We start from the raw sequence: 14,558 nt of genomic DNA, 5'->3' as shown, positions 1-14,558 counted from the left end.
ATCGATGGAACCAATCCAGAGAAAGAGTTTTCATTGTCCAGGCCTTCTTGTTGTAAACCAAAAGACTGGCACCAGATAAACACCAAAAGACTAGTGTTTATCTTTTCTCTTCAAAGCTCAGAGGTTAGTGGTTTTATAGATGTCAGTCCTGATCACAAACCCAACTGCATTTGTACAAAGTAATAGAGTTAACCTATCCCTTTCTGCCTTAATCCTGGTGCTTACTTTTATTCCTTACTAATAAATGTCCTTGGTGGCATTTTCCTTCCCAGAATAGGGCACTTCTGCATTAAATATCTGTTCAGCCAGATACCCTTTCTCCTCAATTATTTTCTTAATGGTGTCTGGGAACTCTTGAACTCAGAACTAATGGCATCTGCTGTCTCTTGGTCAGCAGAAGCTGCTTCTCCTGTTATCCTGACAATTTAAAAGCCAAACCTCTCTCTAAAATTATCAAACCATCCTTTGCTGGCATTAAATTCTCCAACTTTAGATCCTTCACCTCCCTTTTCCTTTAAGTTGTCACATAATGACCTTTTTTATTTTTCTTGAATTGTATTAGAGTCTATAGGCATGCTTTCCTTATAGCAATCTTACACCCATATTTTCAGTCTGAGATAAAAGATATTTCACAAAAAATGTAAGGTTTAAACACTGCATGTTCTCACTCATAGGTGGGAACTGAACAATGAGAATACTTGGAGACAGGGCGGGAACATTACATGGGGGCCTGTTGTGGAGTGGGGGGCAAGAGGAGGGATAGCATTAGGAGAATTACCTAATGTAAATGATGAGTTAATGGGTGCAGCAATCCAACATGGCACATGTATACCTATGTGACAAACCTGCACATTGTACACATGTACCCTAGGACTTAAAGTATAATAACAAAAAAACTGTAAGCTTTTTGCACCTGATGGTGTAGCTGCAGTGACAGCTTCATGAATTTTCTTCTTATTTTATTTTATTTCATGTTATTTTTTTAACAGTGGTCCTTACGATGGATTCATTTATCTTGAAATGGTGGGCAACCACAGCTGCAGACCTCAATCTATGGAACATATCAAGCAATTTAACTTTCTCTTGTAATGTCATGACTTTTCTCTGCTTCCTGGGAGCACTTCCAGCATCCCTAGCAGCACTTCAAATGGGTCCCATGGTGTTATTCAGGGTTTACGGTATTGCACCAAACATGATGAAAAATATGTGAGAACTGCAAGAGATCACTTTTTACTGTGATACGCAATTTACTAGAGAGAGGAACTGCTCATGTGGAGATGATTAGCATCACACAGCATTTTAAGCAGACATTTTGCAACACTTGAGCTCACTGCAATAGCAATGAAGGTGGCTACAAAATTATTACAGTAGTACAGTATGTATTATAGTTCATTTTATGCAGTTTATGATTTAATCCTTCATTTTTACATTTGTTTACATTTCTCTTGACTGCTAATGGCACCATATATGGTGTTTTTATGTCTAAGTTTTGATAAATTTTAGCTTTTTATAGTAGATTTGTGTATATTATATGGTAGTAAATGATAAAATAGGCTAGTATATGGATATATTTTATGCATGCACGACATGACTTTTTCTTAAATTTTTTTTGATATTTCTAGGCTATGTGGTTCATGTGTGAGTTTTTCCAAATTGTTACAAATCTCCAAAAAATTTTCCAATATATTTATTGAAAAAAATCTGCCTATAAGTGGACCCAAGAAATTTAAACCCATGTTATTCAATGGTCAACTGTATTAGGAGTCCACTTGAGAATTTGTTTTCTGAGAAAATCTCAAAAAAAAGAGCTTTTTTTTGGTATGTGTGTATGTTTAAAAACCACTGGATTAGATTAATAAAAATGATCAATGATGAATGCCTTTCTCAGAAGCAAGGGGGAAAATAAACCTGTGCTCTTTACAAAAGTTGAATAGAGTCACTTTCCTAAATTCAAGCCTTGCTGAAGTGACAAATTACTGATAGCCCAAAGTTAGGATTGCCAAATATTGCATGGGATATACTTAAACTAAAAGTTATTTCCCTGATTATCTGAAATTCAAATTTAGCTGGTTGTCCTCTATTTTTATTTGCTAAATATGGCAAATCTAATCAACACTGAATTCATAACAAAATAGTGAATGGATTCTCCACTATAATGATTTTGCCGCACAATGACCAAAAAAAAAAAAAAATCCTCATATCTTAGCTGCATGCATCATAGTGCATTGATCCTTTTGCCTGCCATGCAAGCCTCTCCCCAGCAGCCAGCAGACCTCCTTTGCTGGAACGTGAAAAAGAAACAGGCACCGTCAAGCCTTTCTAGGCTGGAAGACCTCAGCCTGTTCTCCAGGATTTTGAGGACAAATGTGTCCAACTTCTGCCACTGAACCATTTTTTCCAATTCTTGGTGTTTGTACTTTTATATCATTTTATCTCGGAAATTTCAAGTTGTAAGCTTTAATTAGAATATTAATAGTGTCTTAGAGTACTTCATTAATCTCATATACTTCTTTCTCTCAAAGAGAGAATTTTAAACATTATTTTTCTGTTGTCTTTGTCACTTTTCCCTTATAAACCTCAGTTCATTTTTATGTTATCTTGCCAAGCACTAGGTTAATGCTACAAAATCAGCTTGCTGTAGTTCTGTATCCTTCTTTCCTTTTATGAAAGCCTGTTAGAGAATAGCACTTATCAGAGAACTCCCTGGGTAGCTGCATTGGCTTTTTAGATGTTTCTTGCTTGTCCTTTTAATTTAAATCCCATCACAAGAAATACTATTATAGGAAAGCTTTATGGACAATAAACTCAAGTCCGTGTTCTAAATAATCCATTATATGAATATTGATGGTTAATAGCCACATTTAGGAATGTGCTAAGTGATGTACACTTATTCAACCCTTATACCCATATGAGATGGTGAGTAATTTCCATTTTACAGAAAAGAAAACCAACACATGGGGGAGGCAAAGTAACTTGCCCAAGGTCACATAGCGGAAAATTTATAGAACTGGGATATGGACCCATATCTCTGTCTGATTCCAAAATTATTGCTCATGGTCATTGTGTTATACTCTGCAAACAAAGCTTTGTTGGCCTGGCTTCAGTCAATTAAGGGTAATAACAATCTGATGGAATGCCTGTCTACATTGTAGCCACTCCAATAGAAAAAGAAATGATTGTATGTTTCCTGCATTGTGGGTTAGAGAAGATAGCTCAGCTCTTCCTAGTAGGTTAGTTTTTTCAGTAGAAGTCATTTTGCAAGTTACCTGGACATGGTGGTGTGTGCCAGTCATCTCAGCTACTCGGGAGGCTGAGGCAGGAGAATTGTTTGAACATGGAAGGTGGAGGTTGCAGTGAGCCTAGATTGTGCCACTGCACTCCAGCTTGGGCGACAGAACAAGATTCTGTCTCAAAAAAACATAAAGACTTTTTTCAGTAACTCTTATTTTTCACATGGAAGAGCTAGCCATCTAATTTGGTGCCATCTCATGTTCCAAATAATTGATTTAAAAACCCCACATATCATAAAAGTCCTGTACCTAAGGAGGGTAAGGGGGAATATACGTGCTTGTGCATCTGTGACCTTTCTTTCCTCCTGCTGGCCTGAGTTTCCTTAGCTCATGGATTTATTAAGCAGAAGCCGGATGCTGGCATTCTTTCTTTTCCAGATTCCTCATCTTGGAACATGGTTTCTAACAATGTGTTAATTTTAGAACCATTTTACTTCATTAAAATAATTGGCAAGTTCCCTGAGTTCAACACAATGGGAGTTTACCTATTTTTAACTGTCTAAAACTTAATGTGGTGGTGCTTGCTATTTTTACTTGGAAAATAATTCTCCATAAGTTATTTCTGAAAAACTTTCCCTGTAAAGGTGGTCTAGTTCACCAGTCCCAATTCATGGTGGAGAGAAACCGAGTCTCAGAGAAGTCAAATAATCTGTAAGAGGTTTCCCAGTGCCAAGCTCCTGCCTCAGCTGAATGGTAGGACCTGCTGTCCTCCCTCTGTCCTTGGCCACAAAAATGATTCAATCCCACAAGGTCTGTGACTCCCAGCTCCGCATTCTACTCATAGCCAGTCTTCATTCCTTCTAGCCCAAAGGACATAATCACCACAACTCAGGGCTGTGGTCAGAGTCCCACCCTCACCCGGATGTGCCATTCATCAAAAGCTTGCTCAGCTGTCCACTTAGTTTGCCCATTTCTCTCCTTGCCCATTCTGTTTTGGGATAGCTTCACGAGCGATGTCTGGGAGGGGCCCATGAGGTGGCATCTCTCTCTCTTTTTTTTTTTTTTTTTTTTTTGAGACGGAGTCTCGCTCTGTCGCCCAGGCTGGAGTGCAGTGGCGCGATCTCGGCTCACTGCAAGCTCCGCCTCCCGGGCTTACGCCATTCTCCTGCCTCAGCCTCCCGAGTAGCTGGGACCACAGGCGCCCGCCACCTCGCCCGGCTAGTTTTTTGTATTTTTTAGTAGAGACGGGGTTTCACCATATTAGCCAGGATGGTCTCGATCTCCTGACCTCGTGATCCGCCCGTCTCGGCCTCCCAAAGTGCTGGGATTACAGGCTTGAGCCACCGCGCCCGGCCAAGGCATCTCTCTCTTTTATGTACCTTCTGACAGTGGCAGTGCTCCTGTTCTCTTTCCCTGCATTCCCAGCACCCCCACATCCAGGGTGGTTTCTTTCGCCCCTTCACAACTCCTTCTGCTGGTGTCGCTTCTGTGAAAGGCCACTGGCTGCTTGCTAAGGGTGAACAGCCCAAAAGGGAAGTGCTGCTTCCTTGAATAGGACGGTGACGCTCGTTGACATTCTAGCAGTAAATCGTCCTTCAGCTGATTGTTGAAGGAGAGTAAGAGGCAACATCGGCAGAAAATCTAAGTTAAAGTGCAAATGTGATGTATGGGAAGGGCAACACAGTTTTTGAACTTGAGCTTGGTCCTGGGCCCTCTTCTCTGTCTGCCCTCATATCCTGGCTTATGAGTTAAAATACCACCTCTGTGCAGACAACCCCAGCCTCTCTTGTGAACTGTACACTCTGTGTGCTGTTGCCTGCTGGACATTCCATTTAGTCTTGTAAAAGGCAGATCTAACTTGGCAAAACAACCAGACTCCTGACTTTCCTCTCCAAACCCGCTCTTCCCTCATTCTCCTCTCTCTTGGTAAATGTCCACTTTAATTTTTCAGTTTCCTAGGTCAAAAGCCTAGGCCTCATTTTCACTCTCGTCTTCCTCTCACAGCTCAAATCCAATCAATCCTCAAACGTCAGTGATTCCTTTGCAATATGTTAAGAATCTGACCCCTCTGCTTCAGGCCCATTTTCCTTGTCCAAACTGCCTCTCTCTCTCCTAGATTTGTATAATAGTTTCCCACTTGGTTCTTCTCTTGCTCTCCCGGTCTCTTCTCCACAAGCTAGCCAGAGTGATGTTTTAAAAACATATTGTCACGGGTCTCCTCTGATGAAAATCCTTCAGTGATTTCCCATCTTACCCAGGGTAAAACCCAAGACCCTACATGATCTACCCCCTTCCATATCTCTGATCTTACCTGCAGCCACTCTCCCCTTATTCCCCTTCCAGTCTGGCCACCATGGTCTCCTCACTTGGAACATGCCAAGTACATGCTGCTCTGGTTTGTTTGTCTGCCTGGGACACTCTTACCCTAAAGAACCACGTGACTCCCTCACTCCCTTTACCTCTCGGTTCAAATGTGACCACATTAGAAAGCTTTTCCTGACCCACAGAAATGAGAGCAGACCATTTTTGTTTTTGTTTACTGTGTATCATCATTACCTAGAACAGTGTCATTACTTTGGACAAGGTAACAATCAGAAAATATTTGGAACCAGTAAATACAAATGAATTCATTAGTTTCCAGGTAAGAAAAAAGTGTTGTTGTTGTTATTTTTCCTTGAATGTCTTTGATTTAGTTATGGGCTCCAACATCACTTTGATCAGTACTTTGTATGATCAGGCTCAGATCCCATATCCCAATTTCTTCATCTATAAAACTCAGAGTTGCGCTAGGTAGCGTGTAAGGCAAGTTGGCTGCATTCTTCTGGGACTGTAAAAGTGGAATATCTTCTGAGATCCAGCAATAGCATGCTGGGATGCTGGTTCTTGGGGTCTCTTCTATAGGTCTACGCCTGTGTCCACAGTGACCGAGACAGCCTTTTCCTCCACATTTCTTATCCACTTTGTGAATCCTTTTTCCTTATCATCAAGTACTTCAGTGTTTGTGCCATTATGACACACAGTGTGCAGGGGAGGTTGTGAGATGTGTTGCCAGACACCAGTTAATAGTAACAACATAGTTTGTATACAATTTACATTAAAAAGTTGGAGTAGATTCGACATTACCTATAAAATAACCTGACCTCACTCATCTGCATTCTGGTATGCCTTCTTGAGTGGGAGATAAATGAGGGAGCATGGTAGGAATGATACATAACCCAGTGGATGCCTTTGGGGAACGTCTTGCATGTGAATGTCATTGGTTTCATGTGTTGTAGCCAGAAAACAAATGGTTTAGAAACACTGGTGCTGTGATGCTTGAGATCTAGAGGTAAGAAATGTGGTCTCTACCTTCCTTCATGGCATTTATGATCTCAGTTAAAAGACAATACAGGCTGAGCATCCCAAACCTGAAAATCTGAAAGCTGAAATGCTCCAGAATAAGAAGCTTTTAAGTGCGGACATGATGCTCAAATAAAATGTTCATTGGAGCATTTTGGATTTCAGATTTTTGGATTTGGAATGCTCAACTGGTAAGTATAATGCAAATATCCCAAAGTTTAAATAAATCTGACATGTAAAACACTTGTGGTCCCAAGTGGTTTGGATAAGGGATACTCAACCTGTACTGTGAAAAGGTGTAAGAACACAAGTTCGTCTGTGTGAGTGCCAGATGCATAGTGCAGTTTGTGATAGAGCTTTAGGGTAGGATCCTTATGGGCTGAGATTGTGGGGTTTGGTTTATAAAAGAAGGGAAACTTGAGTTGTATCATGAGAGGAGACTGTCCTCTTCTCCAGAAGCCAATTCACAAGATGCCTTGCATCTATCTCCTCCTTGCTTTGGCCTGCGGTGATATCAGTTTGGTTGGCACTAACCATCAGGTTTCTGCACTATTCATTGTGGTCCCCTTACATCCACACTATTGTAAACAAGTCCTCTTTGAATTATGCTCGTTCAGGTGGGTCATCTGCTCTCTGTTGGGAAGCTACAACACAGCTGTGTAACACATTTTCATTTTAATGGAAGAGATGAGACCAACAGATTATGATTGTTTTTCTCCAGCAAGATATGCAAAGTTGCTGCACCCTTTACAGAAAGATAAACTTGATATCTGTGCCAAAGGAGAATGAGTAGCGTTTCTAAATCCCCAGTTTCTAAATCTGCTTAAAGTCCCTTGACTTTGGCATCCTGCTTACTTGTCCTTGTTGATACATATGTTACCTTGTATGGATCAAGGAGGAACTTGCCCTTGGTATTCTAAATAAGTGGGTTGACAATATCATTTATTTTCCAAAGTGGAACAATTTTGAGAGTGCAAGGGAGAGCATCATAAATAATGACTCAGGGACAATAGGTATAAACCAGGATTGTTGGAGGCAACATGACTTAATGGTCACTCTATAGACAAATTAAGTGATGTTATAATTGGTTTCAATTAATCTAAACTTATAATTCTGCCTCAGAGAAAATAAAGAGCACTCCTTCTGCTTGCTGAGTCTACCTTTCTGGTCATCTTCAGGGGCCCTGTTTTGGGCTGCAGGGAAAAATCTCATTATTGTCTATCCCAACCACTGAGTGAAGAAGGCCGGCTCCAGGGATCACGGCCACTTGGATGATTGAAGATTTTCACTGCTGGGCACAGGCTGCGTGACAATATGGGTAACACTCAGGATCTTCCTAGCATTGCCTTTGATAGGGAATTAAGGTCATAGGAAACTCTTTCAGAAGTCTGTCTCTTAATGTCTTCAAAGTCTATCTTGTGATCAAAAGAATTGAAGTATGGCCTGTCTCAGGGAAGGGAGTGATTCTAAGTCTGGCAGATGCACAGTAGATGAGAAACATGCAGATCCTCAGAGAGGAAGGGCAAGAGCACTTCCATCAGGACCAGGCTGTGAGCAAAGGCCTAACAGCAGGGTGCCAGCTGCTATCCAAGACAAATTAAAGACCCAAGCCACATCACCAATGCACTCACATCACCAATGCACTCAATGTGTTTGCAGGGCTAGGCTTATTTAGAGGGACACATTTTCTTTACAAACCTTTCACCAACAAAAAACACGAAGAGATGCTTCAAAGCATCAGCCTACCTAGTAGCCTGGTGTGTGCGTGAAAGCTGCTACTCCTCATTTGGCCTTGTGCTGTCAGCTCAAGTGCAGTATTTGGGATTATCTAGCCAATTACTACGCTGGTGTTCTAGCTGCCTTCTCAAGTGATTTCCCTATTAGGGACTCCCTAATAGAAACATTTTGTTTTCCCTAGAAGAACAGTTTGGATATCCTTCAGATAACCATCCTTTGTAATCTGTGCCAGAGTTTGGATTTATTTCCACAACTCGAACATAACCCTTTTCTCCTGGTTGTCTTAGGACGTGGTGTTCTTGCTGCTAATTTATGGGGAGCACTTTGCATCATGCTCTCCAGCTTGGCGATCATCATTTTCTGTTTTTGAAAACAAAGGTGTTTCTTACAGTGGAAAATTCTTCATGTGTACTCATAAATTTGTTGTAAATGTGTATTTTAATTTTGCAGAAAAGCAGGGAGCTATTGTGGTTTGTTGGAAAACCTCTTGCAGGATTAAGTGATACTCTTATGACGCCAAGTCAGAAGCTTCTAGCATTTGGGGCCTATTTATTATTTATTATGACTCAGATTGACACTTAGCTGAGTTGGAATTTCAAGTATGCAACATAATGGCTAATTCCCTCAGTAATAAATTATGCCTACAATTCTACAAACTCTAATAGCTCCCATAAGGTGAATGGCCGTGGTTATAATTTTAGGCCTAGTGGCTTGGCTCTTCTCACATATAACCATATGTGAGACTTAGAGAGGTTAGATTGGTGAGCACATGCTTTTAGTTCAATTATGCAGCATTTGTGCGGCTTAAGTATGGATATAATATATGGATCAAGACCAAAATGGACATGAATGCCTATGTATAAGTTGGCATTACTTTGGCTTTCTCCTCATCACCACCTACAGACTTTTTTAAAGAAAACTCTCCTCTGAGCTTTAGAAAGCTACCCAGGCTGCCTTGATTTTTGTTATCTGTGCTCCTGGACCCTTCTCTGAAATGTTTCTGCTGGCAAACCTCTGACTGGCTCCCTGTTCCTTTTTTTAATTATTTTTTTTAGATGGAGTCTCACTCTATTGCTCAGGCCTGGAGTGCAGTGGTGTGATCTCCGCTCACTGTAACCTCCTCCTCCCTGGTTCAAGCCACTTCTCCTGCCTCAGCCTCCTGAGTAGCTGGGATTACAGGTGCATGCCACCACACCTGGCTGATTTTCATATTTTTCGTAGAGATGGGGTTTCACCATGTTGGCCAGGCTGGTCTCGAACTCCTGACCTCAGTTGATCCACCTGCTTCGGCCTCCTAAGTGTTGGGATTACAGGTGTGAGCCACCACACCCGGCCTCATTTTCTTTTTAAAAGAAATGGTTTTTTTGTTTTCCTCCTTATGCCTTCTAATTCATTCAAAAGTGCAGTGACAGTCCATTGCTTTTTTCCTGGGCGGAATAAAAAACCTCCCTTGTGTTCTCTGTCTCAGCTTGAATGAATAGGGAAACTCAAAGAACACACCCTGCAATTCACTCAGGAAGATCCTTCACTCTTCAGGAACGTGTTCCCTTTGGTCATCATATTTATTCATCTTCTACTTTACTAGATTTGGAAACTTCTGCAGTTTCAATCAAAGAAATGGTGCTGGCATTCAAAAGGAAGATGGAGAATTCACTGGAGAACTACAATGGTGAGGAACTTGATGTTCCATGTGAATAATCTCTGACCCACATTTTTGTTCATTCATTAATTCATTTGTTCATTCATTCTTAACATTTATGGTGTGCCTGAGCAGTAGTAGACGCTGTGCTCAGTGCTAGAGAAATTGAGATAAATGACACTATCTCTTTTTTTGCTGATGATATAATAGTATTCCCAGAAAACCCAGGAGACACTAATAAAAATGTATAAGAATATAATTTTGAAAGATAATTGGATCAATAATAATTTAAAAACATAAGCACGTTTTCATACTATCAATACAATGTGGAAATGAAAGTGGGAAAAGTATTCAATTCAAGATAATGACATAAAACTATGAAATATTTAGAAATAAATTTAGCAAAAAAAGTGAAGAAGCTATATGAAGAAACCTGAAATAAATCTCAACAACTAGAAGGTCATACCACATTCTTAGAAGGGGAGACATTATATCATAAAAATGTCAAATTACCCCAAACTATTACATATGTTTAGTATAATGCCAATAGACTCTCAGCCATTTTTAAGTGGATAAAATAATCTCAAATTTCATATAGAAAAGTAAACACCTCAAAATAATAATAAAAGTATCTAAAAATAGATACTTTTCTTATTAGATCAGTATATTCAACAAAACTACTATGATAAAAATCAGTATGTTATAGACACAGAATAAACAAATCAGTAGAATAGAATATAGAATCAAGAATATATCTCAATGGCAACAATAGACACTGAGGATTACTAGAGTAGAGGGAGAGGGAGTGGGGCAAAGATTGGAAAACTAAGTATTGGTTACTATGCTCAGTACCTGGATGACAGGATCTATTGTACCTCAAACCTTAGCATCACACAAGATACCCAGATAACAAACATGTACATGTACTCCCTGAATCTAAAATAAAAGTTAAAATTATAATAAAAGAATATATCTCAGTATATATGAAAAACTATATGATAAAGGTAGTACCTCAGTGCAGTAGGAAATAAATTATATAGTTATTAAATATTTCATTAATAAACAGTAACATTATAAATCATTAATAAATAGTGTCAGTATAACTATCTTTCTTGAAGAAAGTGAAGATGGACCTACTACACAAAACATGCAAATATAAATTCCAGGCTGGGCAGAGTGGCACAGGCCTGTTGTCCTAGCTACTCAGGAGGCTGAAACATAAGAATCGCTTGAACCTGGGAGGCGAAGGTTGCAGTGAGCTAAGATGGTACCACTGCACTCTAGCCTGGAAAAAAAAAAAAAACAGACACAAAAAAAAAAAAAAATATATATATATATATGTATTCCAGATGCCCTGAAGATTTAAATGTAAACAAGAAGATAATAAATATTTCAGAAGAAAATATGAGATTATATGTAACCAGTTATGAATACTAAATAAGTTATGAAAGAATATGTATTTAGAATGAGAAAACAGTTGCAACCAATTTCAAATCTGAAAAAGCTAACAAATATCACAAACATTAAAAATACATTCTTTGGTTTCATAATCTTTGATTGCCCCTTCATAGGACAACAATTTTGTAATACGTTTTTCATAGAGAGAATAGAGAGATAGCTCAGTTGTTCTAGCATGGTTGATTGAAGTTTTAAAAAATTACTGATAGTTTACAGTAATTTTTTTTCCAGTGTCCCAAGTTAGATTAATATCACATAAATTTTTAGGATTGATGTCAAATTTGGAAAAGCCTTTATTGAGGAGAAAACTTCTGTCTTTTTGAGGCATCAGTGAAACTTGAATTCTCTAGATCAATGGCTCTGATGATTACAAGAATTTCCCACAGATGATTAGCTTCTGGCTGTCTTCTGGTTTCTCCTCCACTACGTAACATACTCCTGGTGCTGGGCCCTGAAGTTCATATTCATGCTGAGATGTGGACTCTTGCCCTGCACCTCTGTGTGGCTCAGGAGCTGGAGGAGCACTCCTAGAAGCCAGTGTTCTACCAGAACGCTGGTAATCATGTAACTGACACAGAAGCGACTGAGATCCACCTAAATATAGCCTAGATTTCCACTAAACCCTAATGAAATATCCTCAACTCACCTTCTGTTAGCTGGATCCCCCAAATGCTCATGGCCTGTCTAACGTCACCCAATACAGAAGGAAAATTGGAGTGGAGAGAGACAGCAATCTTAAGCATTTTGGTTAAAATAGCTTAAATTTTACAAAAACTTGTAAAAATATTGACCATGTTGCTAGGCCATTGCTGGGTCCCCTCTCAGGGACGTGAACTTAAGTTTCATTAGTTTACTATTATGTTGTGTTCCTTCTTTTATTGGCAACCTGCTTGATGCTGTATTGGACACAGTATTAAGTTCACTGAGCCCCCGCCCCCCCCATCAATCTTTGTGTGTCTGTATGTGTGTATCTGTGTTTATAGCATTTAAAAATTTCCTTGCAATTTTTCTGGTCACACTACATCATGGGTCCAAATAAGTCAGGCTTGCTTTTCTGGCTTCAAATCTTTTTTTTTAAACCCTGGAATCTCAATACAGGAACATTAAACACTACGGTTGCAGTAATTTTAGAGTCAATGTCCTGAAAATGAGAAATTCCGATGAAATGATGTACTGCGCGACATCGTTTCCAGCCCCTGCACCAGCACCGAGGCTTTGCATACATTTTTCTCCTTCATTTTCATATGTATTATATTTACCATCAATCTTGTGGCAAGTTGCAGAGCAGGGAGATTGGGTGACATGGTTCTCTGATTGAAGATCAATCCATAAATGGTCCTTTCCTGCTCTGGATGAAAAAATGTGAGAACACAGCATTGCTACTCACGGGTCTTTCTTTTAACCCTGCTAGGAACTTCGGTCCTGGTAACAGTAGCAAAGAAGTCAGCCAAAGGTCCGAAGAAGAGAAAAACTAAACAAGAGGAAGGAAGAAAAACCACAAGAAGTGATTGGTCACCTGAAGACCATTTCTGATGAGTTGGAATATAAATACAAGAATCCCTGAAATGTCAAAAGAAGGCCTTGGATAAAGAACTCAAAGCCCAATTAATCTGTGGGGAAAATGCTTTTCTTTATTAATGGACTATTTTTAAATTTTTCATGCCCTTCGTAAGGTTTTGGTCTCCTGAATGTAAGGGCTTAATGCAACCGGTTTTGAAATATTTCCCATTTTAAAATTGGAAGACTTATCCCTCAGACCAAGGCCTTTCTCCATTCCAAGAGATGTAATCTTATCTCTGTCCAAATAGTGCACTACCCAAGAGAAAAGTGTGTGTGTGTGCCTGTGTGTGTGTGTTTAAGTCCACTCTTATCAGCTTTGGAGGAGACTTCTTTGCAAACACACACACACACGCACACACACACACGGTTTTGACATTACTGGTCTAACCACATTGCAATTGCAATAATGAAAAGCAGAATGGGCAGAAGCCCAGGGGCTTTGGGTGTGTTTTCCAGAATGGATTACAAAAATTGGTGGGAAAGAAATAGCTTCATGTACAGAAAAGGATTTGGAAATAAGGGCATCAAGAGCTTTCTGGGAAGAAATGTGAACCAGATGGAAGAACCCAAAATTAAGAATGATGGTGAAAGGAAAGAAGTAGTTGTTTCTTAGAAGCAGTGGGGCAGGGAGGTGGGGGAAGATGCGTCCATTCTCTGTTACCTAGTTGTCAAGATACTAGTATGAGAGGAAGGGTGGTGCAGTGCAAACGACATAAGATTTGGGACTGTGTGATCTGTGTTACTGTTCTTCTCCAGATTTGCTTGCTCCAGCTGCCTCTGGGCTCTGGCCACTTGCTCAGCAGAGAAGCCTTGACCACTCCTTTTACCCCGTCTCTTAACATTGTCAGCTGTCCCAGCCTCCCCAAGGTGAGGATCCTGACTTTTTTTTTTTTTTTGAGACAAAGTCTCGCCCTGTCACTTAGGCTGGAGTATAGTGGTGTGATCTTGGCTCACTGAAACCTCTGCCTCCCAGGTTCAAGCGATCCTCCCACCTCAGCCTCCCAAGTAGCTGGGACTATAGGTATGCACCACCACACCTGGCTAAGTTTTGTATTTTTGGTAGAGATGGGGTTTTGCCATGTTGCCCAGGCTGCTCTCAAACTTCTGACCTCAAGTGATCCACCTGCCTCGGCCTCCCAAAGTGCTGGAATTAGAGACCTGAGCAACCATGTCCAGCCAGGACCCTGCTTTTGTATGACTTCACTATGCTCACTGGGCAGAACTGTAGCAAGCCCACCCCTGACCTTTCAACCACGCCTAGGCTCAGGAGTGTTGGGAAGTGGCATGAGATCTGATCTCCCTAGTGGCTGACTGGAGAGCTCAGGACTGACACACCCAGAAGTGTTGGGGGGTTCATGCTTCTAGAAGTGTCAGGCATCCTTTGAGCAGTGACAGACAGGAGACAGGAAAGACCTGGCAGATACATTCTGTTCCCTCTGTCCCCACAATGGACTATTGTGAAAAGCACATGGCCTCTCTGGAGATGTCCTGCATAAAAAAGGAACCAGCTGTGTTTTCTAGTGATGCTGTGGCCAGCCCAGTGATGAACCACACTTACATGTTTTCCCTCCTTTCTTGCCTCCCTTCCCTTTCCC

The 14,558-nt window shown here is 40.4% G+C and overlaps 1 long non-coding RNA gene across 2 annotated transcripts in view; it reads left to right on the top strand.

Annotated features, from left to right (window-relative positions):
- Window positions 1-9,596: 9,596 nt before the first annotated feature.
- The window catches only part of LOC110743472, a 208,942-nt gene continuing 203,980 nt past the window's right edge, over window positions 9,597-14,558 (top strand). The window contains exons 1-3 of one of the 2 annotated variants that reach the window (XR_002522580.2): window positions 9,597-9,975; window positions 12,815-13,093; window positions 13,720-13,830. This is a non-coding gene — a long non-coding RNA (uncharacterized LOC110743472). Of the gene's footprint in view, window positions 9,976-12,814; window positions 13,831-14,558 lie in introns of both variants that reach the window. The other variant, XR_002522579.2, reaches the window with a different exon arrangement.

Source organism: Papio anubis, chromosome 5 (genome assembly GCF_008728515.1).
Source record: "Papio anubis isolate 15944 chromosome 5, Panubis1.0, whole genome shotgun sequence".
Lineage (NCBI taxonomy): Eukaryota > Metazoa > Chordata > Mammalia > Primates > Cercopithecidae > Papio > Papio anubis.
This window is presented reverse-complemented; position numbering and strand designations above follow the sequence as displayed.